This window comes from Ambystoma mexicanum, chromosome 5q (assembly GCF_040938575.1).
Source record: "Ambystoma mexicanum isolate Mex_15411 chromosome 5q, UKY_AmexF1_1, whole genome shotgun sequence".
NCBI lineage: Eukaryota > Metazoa > Chordata > Amphibia > Caudata > Ambystomatidae > Ambystoma > Ambystoma mexicanum.
In genome coordinates, this window is record NC_090933.1 from 57,887,475 (window position 1) to 57,909,163 (window position 21,689).

A 21,689-nucleotide genomic window follows, 5' to 3' on the forward strand; every position below is an offset into this window, starting at 1 on the left:
GGGGGTAGATCTCTATCTTCGGCTGGGGCCTCCCTCTGGAATTGCCTCTCTGCAACTCTAAAACTTGAGGAGAACCATCTCCAGTTCGGGAAGCACCTCAAGACCTTCCTCTTTGCTTCTGCCTTCACTCCCCCTCTCCCATGCTGATCTGCTCTCTCTTGGCACTGTGCACCTGGCCACCCTCTGTCCCCTGGGCCCAGGTACCTGCTCACCCTGTCACCCACCTGCACTGCCTCCTGGCCACCCCTTGCACTGGGGACTTTATCTGTGCCCATACAGTCCCCCAACTCCCCATTTTCTTATTTTTCTGCACTTATTCACACTTACCCATTCTGCTGTTGCCATAAACACAGCACTTTCCACTTGCTAGCTGCACTACCACTGTTTATTCCCTCTATTTTCTATGTATTTTTATTTATTATTCATCAGTTCTCCTCTGCTCCTCACTTTCCATTCTCCCCCTTCCATGCACTTTTCCCCTTTCCCATGCACTTGCGCGTTCTCAATGTCACTGGGCCTAGTAAGATCGCTGCTGTGTTAACCTCTGTTCTCCTCCCTTGCCTTGTTGCGCTCTGAAACACTTGTGTACGAGCACGATACAAATAAAATATCACATCATATCATAGCATACTGAAGTCCCTGTGTTACTGCAACTATATTTGTTATGTGCTGCTCTTAGTATCCCATATTGTTACTCACCGGTATGGGGAGTGCATAAAAAACAGACCGGTCCTCTTGTGCTGGGGATTTGCTTGAAGAGCTCGGGTTGGAGCCTCCACCCGAGCCTCCTCTCTGTGAGGGAATGAACTCTTTAAACTGATATGACCACCTGCTGAACTATACAAACAAGGGGACCGATCAATCAAAAGAGCGGGGAGAACACACCGCCACGGACCCAGCTGTAAAGAAAAGACAAGAGATGAATATTCTATCGTATTCAACCCTGGCTTTTCCCCAAGAGTATTGCCCTTAATAGAGTACCTGAGTGAGTTCCCCTTAAGCCACAAATAAGGACCTGGAGCAACCTATAAAGCAGAAGAGACTTTAGATACTAGCTAAATGTGAAAACTGCCCAATGATTGTAATCAAGGAAATATACTTTACCACTGGTGGAGGTAAGAGTAGTGCAAAGAATGCTGGGCAACGAAAGTATAAAACAAAAAAAAGGAAGGTTAGTAGGGTAGCTATCCCCGGACGGAACGAGGGTCGCACTGGTTTCAGGATGGTGCACCACAGCAAAGCGTTCCAAAATGCACTTTAGAAATGAAGCAATGTTATCCAAAGATGAGGTAACAGTTCGATGAAGACAGGATTCCAAAATGAGAGATGGTATTCATACAGGAAGTAGCAGTAGCAAAGTCTTAAACCAGGGGTCCAGGAGCAGGCAAAAGGTCTGGTACACGGGCGGTCAGCAAACACAACAAAATCACAATCCAGGAGTCCAGGAGCAGGCAAGGGGTCTGGTACACGGACGGTCAGCAAACAAAACCAAGACAGGATCAGGAATTAGAAGACCGTGTGCAGGCAAGGTCGGTACACGAGGACAGCAAACAATACCAAAGTAGAATCCAGATGTAGGAGTCCGTGTGCAGGTAAGGTCGGTACATGGAGAAAACAGGAGACTTCCGGAATTAAGGTACAGAAAGTAGCACTTCAGAAAATGCCGGTTGTAACTATAAACAGAAGCAGCGTTCTGAAAACCGCTGTGGTTTAAATACAACAAGGAGACGGAACATAATCAAAAACGAGGCTCCCGTATTAATGCCGGGAACTACAACCCATAGCAGGTTTTCTGGGAAATGTAGTTTGTTGCAGCTATTCTCCATGGCAGCTGCCACAGTGAGAAAAAAGGTGCATGACGGCGCCGTAGCCCCTTATGAAGAGCAACCACTTTCTTGTCCCTCTTTCTGGCCTTACATAGAGCTCCCCAACTGTCCTTGTTAAAGCGGGAGACTGAAGAGGCACGGGGCAGACACCGGGGAGTGTGATGAGGCGAAGGTCGGGGTGTAACAGCATCCACCCCCAAAGGTTGCGCAGACCCCCTCTGAGCATGGAAGCGGCGTAAGAGCGCTGGAGAATGTATGTTGCATAATGGCTCCCAGGATCTGTCTTCGGGACCGTACCCTTTCCAATCAACCAGATAAAAAGGGCACCCCCTGCAGAGACGAAAGTCCAGAATCTCTGCCACTTCATACTCATCACCCCCGTCCACCTGAACCGGAGGGGGGCGATCGGGCAGCCGAATAGAGGGCGGACAAGGTTTCAAAAGACAGACATGAAACACAGGATGCTGTTTCCAAGAGGTAGGTAAAGAAAGGCGCACAGCCACCGGATTTACAATCTCTGTGATGGAAAAAGGAACCACGAATTTAGGAAGCAGCAAGCGTTTGCCAGGCATTCGCAAATTGCGGGTGGACAACCAAACTTTCATGCCCACTTTATAGTCAGGTGCCGGTTTTCTGTGACGATCAGCATTCTTTTTAGCCCTTGCTTGGGCTTGAAGCAGATGTGAACGGACCGTTCTACGGATCGTCATCAGTTCCCTCACACAGTCCTGAGCCGCTGGGTTGTCGATGGGAGAGTCGGGTCTAGTGGCAATGACCGTGGATGACAGCCATATAGAGCAAAAAACGGTGAGACCCCTGAGGCGGTATGCATAGAATTATTATAAGCGAATTCTGCAGAGGGAAGCATCGTCAACCATGAGGCTTGAAAGCGGAGGCAGAGGCACCGAAGGAATTGCTCAAGGGTGGCATTAACCCTCTCAGTTTGTCCGTCAGTCTGAGGATGATAAGCAGAACTGGACAGGTCGTCAATCCCCAAGGAAGAAGTCAAGGCCCTCCAGAAACGTGATGTAAACTGAGAGCCACAGTCCGAAATCATGATAGCAGGCAGCCCAAAGAATCGGAAAACGTTCCTAAGAAAAAGGGAAGCCAAGACAGGAGCAGAGGGCAGACCTGAACAGGGAATGAACAATGCCATCTTGGTGAAGTAGTCAATGACCACCCATATGGTATCAAAGCCTTTCACAGGATGTAAGTCCACAACAAAGTCCATAGAAACCATGTACCATGGTTTGTGGGGCACAGGAAGAGGCCGTAAGAGACCCACAGGTTTAGAACGGGAGACTTTGCATTGAGAACATACTGAACAGGATGCCAAATAGTCAATCACATCCCTAGACATAGTGGGCCACCAAGACCATCGGCGTAAGGCCTCCAGCGTCTTCTGTTGACCCAGATGAGCCGCGAATAGAGAGTCATGTGACCAAGCCAGGGCATGTAAGCGTGCCTGTCCTGGAGGCACAAACAAGCGTCCCTGAATGAAGGGCAGGCCTTGAACCACATCAAGATTGAGAGTGTTACATTCTTCTTTATGTGTGGAGACCCAATCTGAAATCAAGGTCCGCAGAGTAGGTTGAGGGGTGCAGGCACAGACAACGTTACAAGGTAACAAAAGAGGTTTGTCAGAGACATCGCTGCTAGAATGAAGGGCAATGTGTGACAAAGCATCTGCGCAAGAATTCAATCGGGCAGGCCGATATGTGATTGTGAAATAAAACTGGGAAAAAAAAGATGCCAACGAGCCTGTCGGGCAGTAAGGCATTTCATTGATTTAAATGCCAAAAGACTCCGATGATCTGAAAAGACATGTGACCTGATGACGAGCCCCCAAAAGATGATGCCGCCATTCGGAGAAAGCATCTTTTATGGCTAGGAGTTCCCGTTCCGTGATCGGATAGTTGCGCTCATAAGGGGTAATTTCCTTGAAAAGAATGCGACTGGATGAACCTCTCCTGAATCAGGACATTTCTGGGAGAGAACTGCCCCGATAGCCGACCCAGAAGCGTCGGCCTCAACCCAAAATGGGAGTAAAGGATTAGGATGCTGTAATACTGGAGCGGAAGTGAATGCTGCCTTAAGGGCATCAAAAGCTTGCTGTGCCTCTTGGTTCCATTGATAGGATTTCTTAGAACTGGTCAATGCCGTCAGAGGCGCAGAGATAGAGGAAAAGGAATGGATGAAGCGCCTATAGAAGTTCGAGAACCCCAAAAATGATTGCAAGGCTTTAATCGATGTAGGAACGGGCCAGTCCAAAATAGCTTTAGCCTTGGAACGACTCATTCGTATACCCCGACTGGTCAGATCATAACCAAGAAATTCCACCTCAGTGGAATTGAAAACACACTTTTCAGCCTTGACAAATAGGTGGTTTTCTCTCAACCGTTGCAGGACAATTTGCACGTGTTTCATGTGTTCCTCTTTGGAGGACTTATACATGAGGATATCGTCCAAATATACCACCACAAACTGATCCAAACAGTCATGGAAAATGTCATTCATAAACGCCTGGAAAGTGGCCAGGGCACAGACCGAACGGCATAACCAGATATTCATACAATCCATAACGTGTTTTGAAGGTGGTCTTCCACTCGTCCCCTTCTCTAATTCGAACGAGGTTATATGCACCCCTAAAATCAAGCTTAGTAAAGATTACAGAGGAACCAAGTTGATCTAAAAGTACTGAAATGAGCGGGAGGGGGTATTGGTTTTTTACCGTCACCGCGTTTAATGCCCTATAATCAATACAGGGGCGGAGGTCTCCCTCCTTCTTAGGGACCAAAAAGAGAGGAGAGGCCGCAGGGGACCTTGAAGGTCTGATGAAGCCAATAGCCAAGGCCTTGTCAATATATTCCTTCAACACCTTATCTTCTGGTACAGTAAGAGAATAGACCCTACCAGCAGGAATCTTAGCCCCTGGCAATAGGTCGATAGGGCAGTCGTAGGGCCTGTGAGGTGGCAACTGGTCTGCCCCTCCTTTGTCGAACACGTCTCGAAAAGACTTCTATTCAGGAGGGATTTCAGGTTCAGGAGACTTAGTGATGGCTCCAATTACAGACATGGACGCCACCAAAGCCTGACAAGAAGACTCAGGGGACACACTAGTGTCTTGGAAACATTTGTCATTACACTCAGACGAAGGAAACTGAACGTTTTTTTTTGCCCAATCAATGGCTGGATTATGATGTTGCAACCAAGGGATGCCCAAAATGACCTGGAATTGAGGGGCTTTAATAAGGTCAAAGGAAATCGACTCAGAACGTCCTTCCTCTGTTTGCATACGAACTAAGGAGGTATTTTGTGTAACCAGGCCAGGGATCAAAGATGTTCCATTCACAGCGTGAACAGCCTTGGGTTGGGCTTTAGACAAAATCGAAATATTATTACGTGTGGCGTAATCATAATCCATGTAATTTCCGATGGCCCCAGAATCAATGATCGCCAAGGAAGGAAAGGTATTAGCTACAATAGTGGTAAACACCACAGCAAGGCTAACGGGAGCATAAACAGCACAATGAGAGTCCAAAGAAAGTACCCCCGGCGTAGGGACTCTGTCTATCGCCGGGTTCTGGCGTTTCCCGACTTTTTGACAGGTTTCTTAGGGCAGTCCTTCAGTTGGTGTTCAGCAGACCCGCAATACATACATAGATTATGTGATCTGCGATATTCACGTTGTGCAGGGGTCATAAGGACCTCTTACTGCCCCGATTTGCATAGGTTCTGGAACAGAAGTAGAAGGAGAAGGCTGGTCCACATGGGGAGTAACAGGGACTGGTGCCTTGTGTTCCCCCTTTCTTTCAGACCTTCTAGCATCTATTTGCAAAACTAGATCTAGCAATTCACCAAAAGTGGTAGGAACCACTGGTACTGTAGCCAAAATGTCCTTTAATTCTTCCGACAACCCTTTATAAAAAACGGCTGATTTTTTTCTCTTCAGGCCAATCTGTCTCAGCTGCCAATTGGTTGAACCTGGTAAGGTACGAAAACAAAGAAGACGTGCCTTGACGCAGATTGAGAAACTCCAGGTCAGTAGCCTGAGATTTATAGCGGGTGTCAAAAACTCTGTTCATGGCAGTGATGAGTGCATCACAGTCGTAAAGGACATAGCTATTGGACTCAAGTAACGGATTAGCCCAAGTTGCTGCTGTACCCCCAAGATGGGAAAGGACAAAGGCTGCCTTTGTAGTGGAATTAGGAAAAGCTATGGGCCGACACAGAAAATGTAATTTACACTGGTTGATAAATGTCCGGTATTGTTTGGGTTCCCCGGAGAAACGTTCTGGGGGGGCCAGTGGGAACTGGGTAGCCATAAGCACCTGGTTTGCCGTAAAGCCAGAAGCAGAGGCCGTAGGAACACTCGAACCTGATGCAGTAGCAGCAGAAGTATCCACCCCCAGGGTTTGGGGAGTTGGAAAACTCCGTAAACTGTCGATCCTATGATGGATAGCATCATGTGCAGCTGTCATGTCAGACCGAAGTTCGGACACCAAGCGAACCAAGGTGGCCAAAGGATCGAGTTCATCCATCGGCTTCTGTTTTTGTTACTCACCGGTATGGGGAGTGCATAAAAAACAGACCGGTCCTCTTGTGCTGGGGATTTGCTTGAAGAGCTCGGGTTGGAGCCTCCACCCGAGCCTCCTCTCTGTGAGGGAATGAACTCTTTAAACTGATATGACCACCTGCTGAACTATACAGACAAGGGGACCGATCAATCAAAAGAGCGGGGAGAACACACCGCCACAGACCCAGCTGTAAAGAAAAGACAAGAGATGAATGTTCTATAGGATTCAACCCTGGCTTTCCCCAAGACTATTACCCTTAATAGAGTACCTGAGTGAGTTCCCCTTAAGCCACAAAAAAGGACCTGGAGCAACCTATAAAGCAGAAGAGACTTTAGATACTAGCTAAATGTGAAAACTGCCCAATGATGGTAATCAAGGAAATATACTTTACCACTGGTGGAGGTAAGAGTAGTGCAAAGAATCCTGGGCAACAACGAAAGTATAAAACAAAAAAAAGGAAGGTTAGTAGGGTAGCTATCCCCGGACGGAACGAGGGTCGCACTGGTTTCGGGATGGTGCACCACAGCAAAGCGTTCCAAAATGCACTTTAGAAATGAAGCAATGTTATCCAAAGATGAGGTAACAGTTCGATGAAGACAGGATTCCAAAATGAAGAACTGTTCTTACCAGTGGTATTCCCCAGAAGAACGCAAGCACTGTGAGGAATGAGTTCAAGAGTCCGTGGCCAAGTGAGAGATGGTATTCATACAGGAAGTAGCAGTAGCAAAGTCTTAAACCAGGGGTCCAGGAGCAGGCAAAAGGTCTGGTACACGGGCGGTCAGCAAACACAACAAAATCACAATCCAGGAGTCCAGGAGCAGGCAAGGGGTCTGGTACACGGACGGTCAGCAAACAAAACCAAGACAGGATCAGGAATTAGAAGACCGTGTGCAGGCAAGGTCGGTACACGAGGACAGCAAACAATACCAAAGTAGAATCCAGATGTAGGAGTCCGTGTGCAGGTAAGGTCGGTACATGGAGAAAACAGGAGACTTCCGGAATTAAGGTACAGAAAGTAGCACTTCAGAAAATGCCGGTTGTAACTATAAACAGAAGCAGCGTTCTGAAAACCGCTGTGGTTTAAATACAACAAGGAGACGGAACATAATCAAAAACGAGGCTCCCGTATTAATGCCGGGAACTACAACCCATAGCAGGTTTTCTGGGAAATGTAGTTTGTTGCAGCTATTCTCCATGGCAGCTGCCACAGTGAGAAAAAAGGTGCATGACGGCGCCGTAGCCCCTTATGAAGAGCAACCACTTTCTTGTCCCTCTTTCTGGCCTTACATAGAGCTCCCCAACTGTCCTTGTTAAAGCGGGAGACTGAAGAGGCACGGGGCAGACACCGGGGAGTGTGATGAGGCGAAGGTCGGGGTGTAACAGCATCCACCCCCAAAGGTTGCGCAGACCCCCTCTGAGCATGGAAGCGGCGTAAGAGCGCTGGAGAATGTATGTTGCATAATGGCTCCCAGGATCTGTCTTCGGGACCGTACCCTTTCCAATCAACCAGATAAAAAGGGCGCCCCCTGCAGAGACGAAAGTCCAGAATCTCTGCCACTTCATACTCATCACCCCCGTCCACCTGAACCGGAGGGGGGCGATCGGGCAGCCGAATAGAGGGCGGACAAGGTTTCAAAAGACAGACATGAAACACAGGATGCTGTTTCCAAGAGGTAGGTAAAGAAAGGCGCACAGCCACCGGATTTACAATCTCTGTGATGGAAAAAGGAACCACGAATTTAGGAAGCAGCAAGCGTTTGCCAGGCATTCGCAAATCACACAACAAAATCACAATCCAGGAGTCCAAGGGGTCTGGTACACGGACGGTCAGCAAACAAAACCAAGACAGGATCAGGAATTAGAAGACCGTGTGCAGGCAAGGTCGGTACACGAGGACAGCAAACAATACCAAAGTAGAATCCAGATGTAGGAGTCCGTGTGCAGGTAAGGTCGGTACATGGAGAAAACAGGAGACTTCCGGAATTAAGGTACAGAAAGTAGCACTTCAGAAAATGCCGGTTGTAACTATAAACAGAAGCGGCGTTCTGAAAACCGCTGTGGTTTAAATACAACAAGGAGGTGGAACATAATCGAAAACGAGTCTCCCGTATCAATGCCGGGAACTACAACCCATGGCAGGTTTTCTGGGAAATGTAGTTTGTTGCAGCTATTCTCCATGGCAGCTACCACCGTGAGAAAAAAGGTGCATGACGGCGCCGTAGCCCCTTATGAAGAGCAACCACTTTCTTGTCCCTCTTTCTGGCCTTACATAGAGCTCCCCAACTGTCCTTGTTAACGCGGGAGACTGAAGAGGCACGGGCAGACACCGGGGAGTGTAATAAGGCAAAGGTTGGGGTGTAACACATATGACTGACTGGGTATGTGTCCAACAATTTTAATCCCAGGATGATTCTAACACAGTGTTGGAGAGTAGGCAGGTGGCAGCTGAAATTTAGTTTTGGCTACACCAGGGTGGTAGCATTTTACCACATTAGTACACTTATATAGTAGAAATTGGGGCATACATGTTAATAAAAAAAAAGAAAGTCCCCTCCTTGCCATTTGTTTTGTGCCCTCTCCTCCAGTGTGTGGACTACGTGGCATGTGCAGAATGGCAGTTTTGCTGAAGTAGGTTAATCGACAAAGGTGCAATCTGTTTTGGTTTAGAAATTGGAAACTGGCTCTGAGCCGCACAGGCAACCCAACCAATGTCCTGTGTGGTATTTGTTAGGGCAAAATAAATTGAACTCTACCCCACTTTTGAGACCCCCTCTTTTTATTATTATTTATGTTTACTCTCCTTTTTTCTCCCTCCCAGCAACAGGAAAGGTAAAGGGTGACAACATGTACTACTAAGTCCCACCCATCTTCCTCTCTGTTGTGGATCAAAGTGTCTCTCTGGTTAACTGAGCTCTCTGTGACTCTTGATAAAAGTGCAGGTCTCCCTTTAAGTTTGTGGTGAGAACAGACTTATGTCTCCCTCAAATCACAAACTTCGCCATTCTGGAGGGAGGTTCCCCAGCAAGGGTTGCCTACTGTAATAGTTGCACCAGACATTCCATTCACTGCCCTTCATACAGAGGGGTGAGAGCTAGCTTCAAGTTGACACATGCATATCAAAGAGGTTTTAGTGTCCTGCCCCCTTCTGTCACTTCTTCACTCAGGCCTATCGCAGGCCTGTTTCAATTAGATCATCAGTATGCGCTGCCACCAGCAGAACTTCAGACAATAGAGAGGGCAGATCCATGGGGTCTTTGATATTTTAAATAGGCTGGCCATGGCCAGAGGAAGGTATTGCCTTGCCCTTTCCTGAGATGCTTTGATGTACCTGTGGCTGTCACATTCTAGCTAAATGTGACAGGGAGGATTGCACCTGTAGGCTGTCCCCACAATGTGTGCAGATTAGCCCCACACAGTTTCTGAGGTTGATCTCCCATCATTCATTTTAATTACAAAACGTCAAAAAAAGCCGAGGCGAGTGCACACTCCCCATGTGGATGGTCGAATTCCAGACATGGGGGGTCAATACAAGTGAGGCGGTAAGGGGTTAACGGCAGCGGTAAAGGTGCCAGAGCCGTCAACCCCTTAACATCTCATTACGAGTCTGCTCGCGGGAACCCGCTAAGGATGCCTGGTTTTACACCGCGCTATACAATACTATAGACAGAACTAACCTCGTAAGAGAAAAATCCTTATACCTTACAACGTACCTTGCACCAACGAAAGAAGCTAGTTACTTCAACAACACCGACATTTCCAGATGGCTAAACCCCTCCCCCCCGAACAATGGAACAAAAGAAGAGTGGACCCAAGTAGAGAGTGGGATTATGCCAACCTCCTTACCCCCTACATCACAAGAACCGAAGGGCGCTATCGATACCCACGTCAAATGACAAGAGATGATGAAGCAATAGAAGTCAGCAACCCAATTATCAATCTCAAAGACTGATTCAGCAACAAAGCTGCCTTCACAGAACTTCAACCAATCAGAGTCAACATAAAAGCACCCCAATTGAACACCCACAAAAAAACGGAAACAACAAATAAACCAAATCTCACAAAAAGATGAACCACAATCTAATTAACACAAGATCAATGTCAAAACATGCCACTGATATCTATGACCTCCTAGGTGACAGAGGCACTGACATCCTTTTCGTAACCGAAACATGGCTAGATGTCAACTACAAGATAACCCTCAATAACTGCCTGCCTGATACCTTCAAGTGCATCCAAGCAAACAGGAAAACCAAGAGAGGTGGAGGACTGGCAATCATCCAAAAGGAACACTTGGAAATTAAAGCGGAAGACCCATTAAACATCAATAAATGTGAATCCCTAATCATACGTCTATCAACAAATCCCAGAACAAACCTGAAATTCATACTGATATACAGACCACCAACATATGATGCAGCCTTCATAGACACCTTCATAGAAGCAATCACCAAACTAGCTATCGAGCATAACCACCTGATTATCCTCTGAGACTTCAATATTGGTTGGATGAGGAAATGCAACCTCACAAAAATCTCTTACCAGCCAACTAACAACGATGAAACTGCATCAGCTGGTTAAAGGAGCAACCCACACGGCAGGACATATACTGGACGTAGTCTCCACCAACAGAAAACTAATTACCACTGTGCCACCAATTCAGATCCTCTGGAGCGACCACCTCATCATCCCTGTCGTAATCACACTGCCCTCCCCAATAACCAAGAAACAAGAAAAGCTACCTATCATTATGAAAAGAAACCGGAGAACCATAAAAAACTCCAATTTAATGGAACTACTGAAGATCACGAAACCACAAGCAACGACTATGGATGAAGCTAACCTAGACACTAAAATAGATATACTTCATAACTGGATCACCACAACAATTGACAAGATCGCCAAAGAAAAACCTTTCAATCCATCCCGCAAAAAGAGCAACAGCAAAATGGTTCAATCCACTAATAGGCACCATGAAAAGGAAAAAACTGAAACTAGAACTAGAACGGAGGATCAATAAAGACTTCAGAAAAAAATTCAAACTTCAACAACATACCTGTACCAGTCATACAAAAAAGAAATACAAAAAGCAAAAATGAAAGTCTATCAACAAATCCCAGAACAAACCTGAAATTCATACTGATATACAGACCACCAACATATGATGCAGCCTTCATAGACACCTTCATAGAAGCAATCACCAAACTAGCTATCGAGCATAACCACCTGATTATCCTCTGAGACTTCAATATTGGTTGGATGAGGAAATGCAACCTCACAAAAATCTCTTACCAGCCAACTAACAACGATGAAACTGCATCAGCTGGTTAAAGGAGCAACCCACACGGCAGGACATATACTGGACGTAGTCTCCACCAACAGAAAACTAATTACCACTGTGCCACCAATTCAGATCCTCTGGAGCGACCACCTCATCATCCCTGTCGTAATCACACTGCCCTCCCCAATAACCAAGAAACAAGAAAAGCTACCGATCATTATGAAAAGAAACCGGAGAACCATAAAAAACTCCAATTTAATGGAACTACTGAAGATCACCAAACCACAAGCAACGACTATGGATGAAGCTAACCTAGACACTAAAATAGATATACTTCATAACTGGATCACCACAACAATTGACAAGATCGCCAAAGAAAAACCTTTCAATCCATCCCGCAAAAAGAGCAACAGCAAAATGGTTCACTCCACTAATAGGCACCATGAAAAGGAAAAAACTGAAACTAGAACTAGAACGGAGGATCAATAAAGACTTCAGAAAAAAATTCAAACTTCAACAACATACCTGTACCAGTCATACAAAAAAGAAATACAAAAAGCAAAAATGAAATACTACGACAACAGAATCCTCAAAGCACCAAACACCCAAAAACAAAATCAAAAACCGACTCGGCTGCAACAACCCTCCAATACCATCTAAGGAACCATTTCAAAAATAAAATCATAACCATCCAACAGACCATACAAATTTGTGCCCGGGTACCTAAGGGTTTGGCGCGCATTACCAAATAAATAAACAAACAAACAAACAAAACAGACCATGCAACTACAACACTGAAGACACCCACTGATGCAAGGAACACCAGAACACACTCCGAAACTTCCAGCACATATCAGTGGAGACTTTTGTCAAACTGGTAAATCAAAGCAACAAATCAGGCTCCCCGACGGATCGCTGTCCCCATGACATCTACAAATCAAGCCTCTCACATGGAACACCAATGTAATATTACAGAAATGCCCTCAACCAATCGCTCACAACAGGAAGAGTGCCACATTTCTTCAAATCAGCATACATCAAACAACTCCTCAAGGATAGAGCAGGAAACGTAGAGGACCTCTCCAATTAAAAGCCCATCTCCAACATCCCCTACCTAGCTAAACTCCTGAAAACACACATATATAGAACAACCCAAGAATTCATAGATAGAAGAACAACGCCTATTAAACCAGGCACAAGTAGGCTTCGGGCCAATTAGAGGAACAGAAATAGCACTTATCTCAATCTGGGATGATCTAAAGGCAAACGCAGACTCAAACAACAGCACCACCCTGATACTTTTAGACCTCTCCTCAGCATTTGACACAGTTAACCACATCCTCATCATGAGACTTGAAGAATTCGGAATCACAGACAATGCCTTTCTATGGATCAGATCCTTCTTAACATATAGAACAGAAACAATATGGCTGAAACCTTTCAAATCAAGCCCAAGAGAATCGTCATGTGGAGTCCCACAAGGATCATCCTACTCACCACTACTATTCAACATCTACCTGTCTAACTAATTAAAATCATCAAAAGACATGGCCTCACCTGTTACAACTATGCTGACGACACACGTAGTCTATAAAATACAAGACGTGCCAATTGGTTGGAGTTCTCTGGTTCGGGACTTCCTACCGGCCACGCACCTTTCTTTCTTTGGAACACAATTTAGGTCAATCTGCAGCCTCACTCCTTGTTCGTCTGGGGACCAACTTCAGATCCCCAATAGGTTGAAAGGATACTGGGATGACAAACTGTGGATGATGATGGGCGCTGGGGGGCTTCACTGGCCCATGCATGTAGCGATTGCATAAAGAATTGGTTTCATGGTCAGATTAGAAAAAGTCTTCTTTATACATTAAAACTTGTTGTTTTATTATTGCTTATGCAACTCCATACGATAAAAAATGAAAGAACATAGTGATGTATAACATTAGTCATAACCCATTGGTAAGTGAAAACAGCCGACGCGCGTTTCGACCTAAGTCTTTTTCAGGGCAAGATCGGTAGTAGGATGAGCTCTGAATAGGGCTAGAGGCTGGTCCTCCCGAGTCCGGGCGCCAGTCAGGACACACGCACTTCCTAGCTGGATACGGCTTTAGATCAGGCTACCCAGCCCAACTGGCGCCCGGACTCGGGAGGACCAGCCTCTAGCCCTATTCAGAGCTCATCCTACTACCGATCTTGCCCTGAAAAAGACTTAGGTCAAAACGCGCGTCGGCTGTTTTCACTTACCAATGGGTTATGACTGATGTTGTACATCACTATGTTCTTTCATTTTTTATCGTATGGAGTTGCATAAGCAATAATAAAACAACAAGTTTTAATGTATAAAGAAGACTTTTTCTAATCTGACCATGAAACCAATTCTTTATGCAATCGCTACATGCATGGGCCAGTGAAGCCCCCAGCGCACATCATCATCCACAGTTTGTCATCCCAGTATCCTATAAAATACAAGACTCACAAGAAGAGAACACAACACTAGAGAACTGCCTTTGTGAAATATACAACTGGATGAACATAAACTACCTCAATCTCAACCCTGGCAAAACAGAAATAATAATCATCACAAAAAACAGAGAAGACAACCTCTACACCCCATGACCAACAGAACTTGGGGAAACCCCAGCCCCATCACCGATTGTAAAACACCTGGGAGTCCTGATGGACAACAAACTCACTCTAGAGCCACAAGTAAACTCCCCAATCAAGAAATTCTTCTTCTGCCTGCGAGTGGCTAAAAGGATCCTACCATTCCTCTCATTCACCAACAAAACAACTACCGTCATCGCTCTCATCATGTCCAGATTAGACTACGCCAATAGCTTATATCTAGGCATGCCTGAACGACTCCTAAATAAACTCCAACGTATACAAAATGCGGCGGCCAGAATGCTCCTTAAAATACCTCGAAGAGAACACATCACACCAGCGCTGAAAATGCTACAATGTTTTCCCATCAAACAGCGGATCAAGTTAAAATCAATGTGCATAACCCACAGAGCAACCCACGACCAAGGTGCAGAGTTCCTTAGAAGAAAAATAAACGTACAGCACAATACAAGACCAACCAGATCCAGTAGCAACATCCGTTTGGAACCCAAATCATACAGCAAAAGAAAACTCGAGGGATTCTCCTTCTCTCACATTGCACCAAAACCCTGGAACGAAGTACCAAAGAACATACGGAACACAAAAGATCCCCTACAATTCAGGAATCTCCTCAAATCCTGGCTCTTCACCCCATAACTAGAAAGAATGCCCATAGGGACATACACAACAGAACTAGGCTGAGAGAGGAACCTATCCCTTATTCCCCAAGCCTTCAACCCTTAATAGAAGTAAGGATATACAGATCTCCAATATATCCACTTATCAATTGGAAAATAGAGCACCTAGAATCATACCAAAGAATATCCACAGACCAATTGGGAAGGAATGCAAGGTATGTTCCCAGCAATAACACCTTGGCCCACACTGTAATCACAGGCAGCAATAGACCACTGACAGTAAATAGAAAGGAAGTGTCATGATGCCTACCCCCGGGCATCCGGATCGAGTCCATCAGCCCCGGGAGCAGGCATCCAGATACTCATTAAAACCCCAACAGCCCCGGCTGCGGGCTGTTTGGATTCAGTCCTGGCTCATCATAGAAATCAGTCCTGGCGCCATAGGCGCCAGGCTCTTAGACTTTACTTACCTTATGCAGACCATGCTGCAAATGAGTCCAATTCAACGTGAGGCCTGGATGGGCCTATTTTATTACAGGGACTATTTTTTACTTGGGTGTGGTTCTGGGGATCTTCTTACCTGGGACTACTTTGCAGGCTACTTAAACCACGCCCGAATAGCAGCTCATGCTTCGTGTCATTCTGCATCCAGCAGCGTAACGTTCACCGTGTCTGCAAGTCAGCATCCAGTCTTCTGCCACGCCCCCCTCGAATCCGGAGCTCCTAGACAAAAGGAAAAGAAAGGAGAAGAGGTTAGATCACGGACATTATTTGATTCTTTACCTGATTCCGGACCCAGCACATCTCCGAGCCTGGAAAGGACATTATTTCAGCACGCGTCGCCAGCAGCAGCGCCGCGTTATACTCACCAGTCCACCGCATCTTTCAACTCGGCGCTGCCTCCATAATTTTCTTCGTCGAAACCCAGCACCTGGGGGGAAAACAAAAGGAATAACAAGGTGAGCCGAGAAAACCGACAAAGACAATCTCTTTGCCACCATAGGCTTACCTGCTTTACCACCGGAGGTATTATCCTTTAATTCGCTGCATCTTTCTATGCCGCACCTATAAAGGGAGAGAAAACAGCAAGTTAAACTCATGCAACTTTTACCGGACAGTGTTTGGTAATACAGACTCTTACATGAACGCCATCAGCTGCCTCCTGGCAATATTCTTTTGGACCCAGCTGCAACCTAACGAGGGAATGGAACAAGAATGAACATCGGACATATTGAACTCTTTGAACTTTATAGACACTGGAGTCAATATTCCTCCGGAACTCCTCCAGTACCTTCAAACCAGTGAAGTAACTGGTATCTACGCGCCCCTGCATGCCATGCAGGATGGAGAGCTCATCATTTAAAAACATAAGGTGAGGTTACCAAGAGGGGATATCGGAGGTGATTAGTGGGGTGAACGAGAACAGTTGGGGGGGCCATCACTAAAGTCCACGGGTGGCTAAATCCCTTTCTCCACTTGCAGGAGAATACTTCTACGAGTCCAGCAGACAAGATTAGGCGGGCCAGTCCAGACTGTCATCTCTTCACTACGCATCACGTTGGAGGAGACCGCAGCTGTCTGGGTCCGATCGACGCCCCTGTAGGAACCAGGTGAGCGTAACAGGAAGGAGCAGGGAATGATAATAGAACACCACTACCTAAGTAGGGATAATGCTCACCCACCCGGATGTACTAAACTCAATAACTTAGCTGGGAACCAGCCTCACCATTGCCCTAGAAACTAGACAGTCAGGAAAGGGAAGAGAAAGAATATACCTACCCAATGGGCCACCAACAGTAAATAAATAGGAAGGAATGGGGAAAAGATAATATAACACCACTATTGAACTAGGGGATAATGCTTGCCCTACCGGGTGTACTAAACTCAAATAACATAGCTAAGAACTAAACTAGCCACGCCATCACCGTAGAACTAGACAGTCAGGAAAGAAAGAGAAAGAATATACCTACCCAGAATGACAACCGATACATAAAACAAAACTAAGGATTAAGAGACATATAACCCACTAACCAAAACCTCAAAATTCCACATAACTCACACAAAAACCCATACAACCACCTCTCACAGCAAACTGCATGCACACCCCAACAACAACCAATCAACACATAGACCGCAACAACAGCATATGAGGATTTGCTTCAACCCTATATTCACGCCCAAGCTCAGCACACCCACAGCTCCATCATCACCCACACCAGTGACTTGTGGAGTCCCCTACTCTCTACAACGTATTCACCAAACCTCTATTTGATATAGTTGATTATCTGGGTGTCACATACACTAATTATGCAGACGACACCCAGATACTCATCCCTATCACTGGTGACAATGCTGCAGACAGTAAAACTCTCAACGATAGTTACAGCACTATTCAAATTTGGATGGCTAAGCATGGTTTATGCCTAAACGACGACAAAACCGAGTTACTCCTTATCTGCTCCTCAACAAAACTGAACAAATTAGGATCCCTCTTCAAATCCATCAACATTGACAATAATATTATTAAAGTAGCAAACGACGTTAAAACATTAGGAATCTATAGCACTATCTCTCAAAAGACAAATCAATGCCTTAGCATCATCCACAGCATATACTTGCAAGCTTATCACAGCCTGTCGACCTTATTTGACTACTCCTAACTGTATCTCTGTAGCAAGAGCATTAGTACTATCCAAGCTTGACTGTTGCAATGTGCTCTACTTAGGAACCTCCCAACAAAATATCAACAAAATGCAAGTCATGCAAAATAATGCTGTCCGATCGGCATGTAATATACCAAGAAAACAGCACATCACTGCAACTAAACAGAATATCAAATGGCTTAATAGCAAACAAATAATAGACCTTAAATCACTCTCACTCACTCACAAATGCCTTAATAACCAGGCACCTACATACCTTTGTGACACCTTCACACACCACTTACCTTTGCGACCTAGCAGAGCAGCGCAAACACACTGCGTTGTTATCCCACGATTTAACCAACAACGAGCTGGTGGAGCTAGTTTCCTAGTTCTTGCTGCAAAAAAATTGAATGCATTTCCTATGTCCATAAGAGAAGAACCCTCCTTCTCTCTCTTCCGAAATAAGGTCAAGGCTTGGCTCACTGACCAAGACCTTAACCCACCCTCCCCATAAAACATGCCAAGTCACTCTCAGAATGCTTCCTCACTTTCATTGCTGTGTGCCTATCTTTTGTAAATTATACAATATCTGTTCCTAGAATAGTAACATTTATAGTGTCTGTATATATATATACGATCATGTAACTCACCCATCTGTGCTTTTTCCCCTAACAAACTATCCCTTGTCCCATAACATGTATTACCTTTTTCTGTACAGCATTGATTGATTGTGAAACATATAAGTTTACAGCACACAGTTGCCCCAGGGCTTGGCCGCGCTTTACAAATAAATAAAATACAAAATACAAATACTGTGAAAACCAAACTGAAGCTACCAACAGGACACCAGCTTCTCACTTTCCTACGCCCTCTTCACCCACAAACCCAACCCTACCTCTTTGTTTACAGATCTGCCTGAGCACCTGGAGACCAACTCCGTTGGTGATGGTGCGCTATATAAATACCTTTAACATTAACAATCCGGGATAGCTTAATTGCTCAAACTTTCCCCCACTTAATATAAAGCAGCCGTCATTGCGTTCACGCGAGCCTGCATCCCCCAATGTATTTAAAATGAACACTGCTGCCCTGCCTCGGGCATTGAATTCGGGTCACCAGCACTGCAGGCACCAAACATGCCACTGCACCACTGTAGCACTGTTGCCTTACAAGCTTGCACTGCAGCCTGTTACCGTGTGCTCCGCCACTGAAAATAACCAAAATAAAAAAGGCACTTTGTGCCTCTGCATCCGTGGGGGCCCTAACCTACCCAAACTGCGAAGCAGTGCCGTTGTGGAAACGGACAGATGCAATCATCCATGCGGTCCACTGCCGGTGTAATGCCATTTAGCACAACACCCTCACTAAACACAGTGAACGTGCATAGAGCACAACAAAACATGCATATCTTCTGTTCAATCTAATGGATTATGTCTTTAAAAGCAAAAAAGGCTAGATCCACAGTCAGAAAATCCTACTGTTAATTACTTACTGAGCATGTTCAGTAAGCAGGCATAAGATTTTCTGACAGCAAACTAATGCAAGAGGCGTACATCATGTTTTCCATGTAAAAAAAAAATAATTCGGGAAACCATGGTCATAATCTACACCCTTGCATACAAAACGTTCATTATAACATGAAAAGAATAAAAATAACACACAAATATCAATGGTCTAGCCCCACCCCATCACTCAAGCGTGGAGCGGTCCAACTACAAACATGAACTCTAACTAAATCAAAATATAACATGGTGTCATGAGCCACAGAACACGCCCCTTCTGGACTTCCTGGTCCTTGTCACGGCGGGGCTTACATTCATTGTTTCTCCCAACATGGCCGTATCACGTGACACGCCTCGCACCAGCCTTCACGGCGGACGTAGTATGTTCCATAAATATGCCACACCCCCGCGGCCCCGCGCGTCTCAATGCTATTGCAAAGTAGCGACCAGACGTGTGCTCCGTTGCTCGCGGTATTGTTTCCCTTGCTTATTCCACTCTAACCCCATTCTAGTCCCTTTCCTTCCTTTCTTGATTCCTGGACTCGTGTGCTAGTTGCTCACCCTGTTATTTCCTGGATTCCTGGACCTCTGAATCCCGGTACTTGAACGCACGCTGGAGTCGGAAGAGACTCGTGCAGCCTTATTCAAGACTCGAGCAGTATGCAAGAAGGCATCGATCAAGAAATCCAGCAAAGATCGAACTCAGGTGAGAAGGGGGGAACTCCTTGACAGTTTGAGACGCCAACTGACCGAACTCGATATGGACATGGAAGCGGCCGTCCAGGACCTGATGCGTGGCATGCAAGAGTTATCAACCGAGGTGCAGAATCTAAAGGCGGAAAACGCCGCTTTCAAACAACTAGTTCTATCCCGCGATTCTTCCACAAAAGAAAGTGTATTGCTGGGCAGTATAGTGGACAAATATGATGGCTCACCAAAAACCCTTCGAGGATTCCTGGATTCATGTTTGGTTCACTTTACTTTTAAGCCCGACTACTTTTCAACTCCCAGGGCTAAAGTGGGCTTCATAATTTCCCACCTTTCAGGAAACGCCTTAACCTGGGCCACGCCCCTCGTTAATTCCGGCGATGTTCTTCTAGATGACTATGACGGCTTCATACAAGCTCTTAAGACCATGTTTGACCGTCCAGAACAGGTTCATAGTGCCCAGGAATGCCTGTTAGACTTTCAGCAAGGATCCCAGGATATGCTCACCTATGTTACCCGATTCAAGCAGTTAGTCAAGGAAGCTGATTGGTCCCCGGAGGTGAGTTTTACCCTTTTCAGGAGAGGACTGAATGAGGAGATTAAGGATGAGTTGGCCAGAGTGGCTCGCCCAAACTCATTCCAGGCACTAATGGACCTTGCCATGCAAATAGATTTTCATATCCAGGAAAGAAAGGCAGAGAAGAAGAAATCCAAAGCTAATCCTCCGAAGCCGTCCTCTGAGAGTACCACCAAGGCGGACACAAACCCAGACTCAATCTCTGAACCAGAACCCATGCAGATAGGAGCCTTCTGTGGACCTATATTCCCGCAAGAAAGAATGAGAAGGATTCATACGGGGTTGTGCATATATTGTGCATCAGACAAACACCTGGTTAGGGAGTGTCCTCTGGCCCCTCCTCGGCGTTCGGGAATCGCCAGCTCCCGATCCTAGATGGAACAGAGCTTCGGGAGAGAGATGTTTGCTCCACATCGATTCCATCCTTGAACTCTCCTGGACAAAACAATTTGGTGATACTACAAGCCTTCCTGTCGCCCTCCAAGAATAACTATGACCAGGAATGCATCAGACAATTGAATGACACCAATGTATATGCTCTACTTGATATTGACCCCACAGAAGAAATTAAAAAGAACTTGGAAAGCCTACTTATTAAAGCACAAGAATTGAGTTGGATTAATCATAATACGAGAAAGTTCCTGACTAACTCCTATCCACGTATTCCACATTTTTACATTCTTCCCAAAGTTCATAAAGATCCTCTGAAACCACCAGGGAGACCCATAGTAGCTGGGATAGACAGTATCCTTGAACCACTGGGTAAATATATTGATTTCTTTTTACAACCCATCATTCAAAAGACTAATACCTACATCAAAGATTCTACACATTTTTTACAGCTACTTGAATCTATACCATTCAACTCCAATAACATTTGTTTCACCATAGACGTCAAGAGTCTCTACACATCTATTCCCCATGATCAGGGTCGAGAAGCGGTGGAATGGCTACTTTTGCAAGAAGAAGACATACCAGCTCAGAAGGAGTTTATAATAGCATTACTAGAATTTATCGGTAACAACTCCTATTTCCAATACAAAAACTCATTTTTTCTCCAAATAGCTGGTACTGCAATGGGGGCGACAATGGCACCTACATATGCCAACGCATTTATGTATAAATTTGAAACCGACTTTGTTCTGAAAAAAATCCAATGGAATAACAACATAGGATTGTGGATCAGGTATATAGATGACATCTTTGGCATCTGGACAAGTACGGAAACCGAACTGCTAGAATTTTTCAACTATCTAAACAGCATTGACAGGATACAATTTACTCATGAACATTCTAAAGAAATCATGCATTTTCTGGATGTTGAAATAAAGATC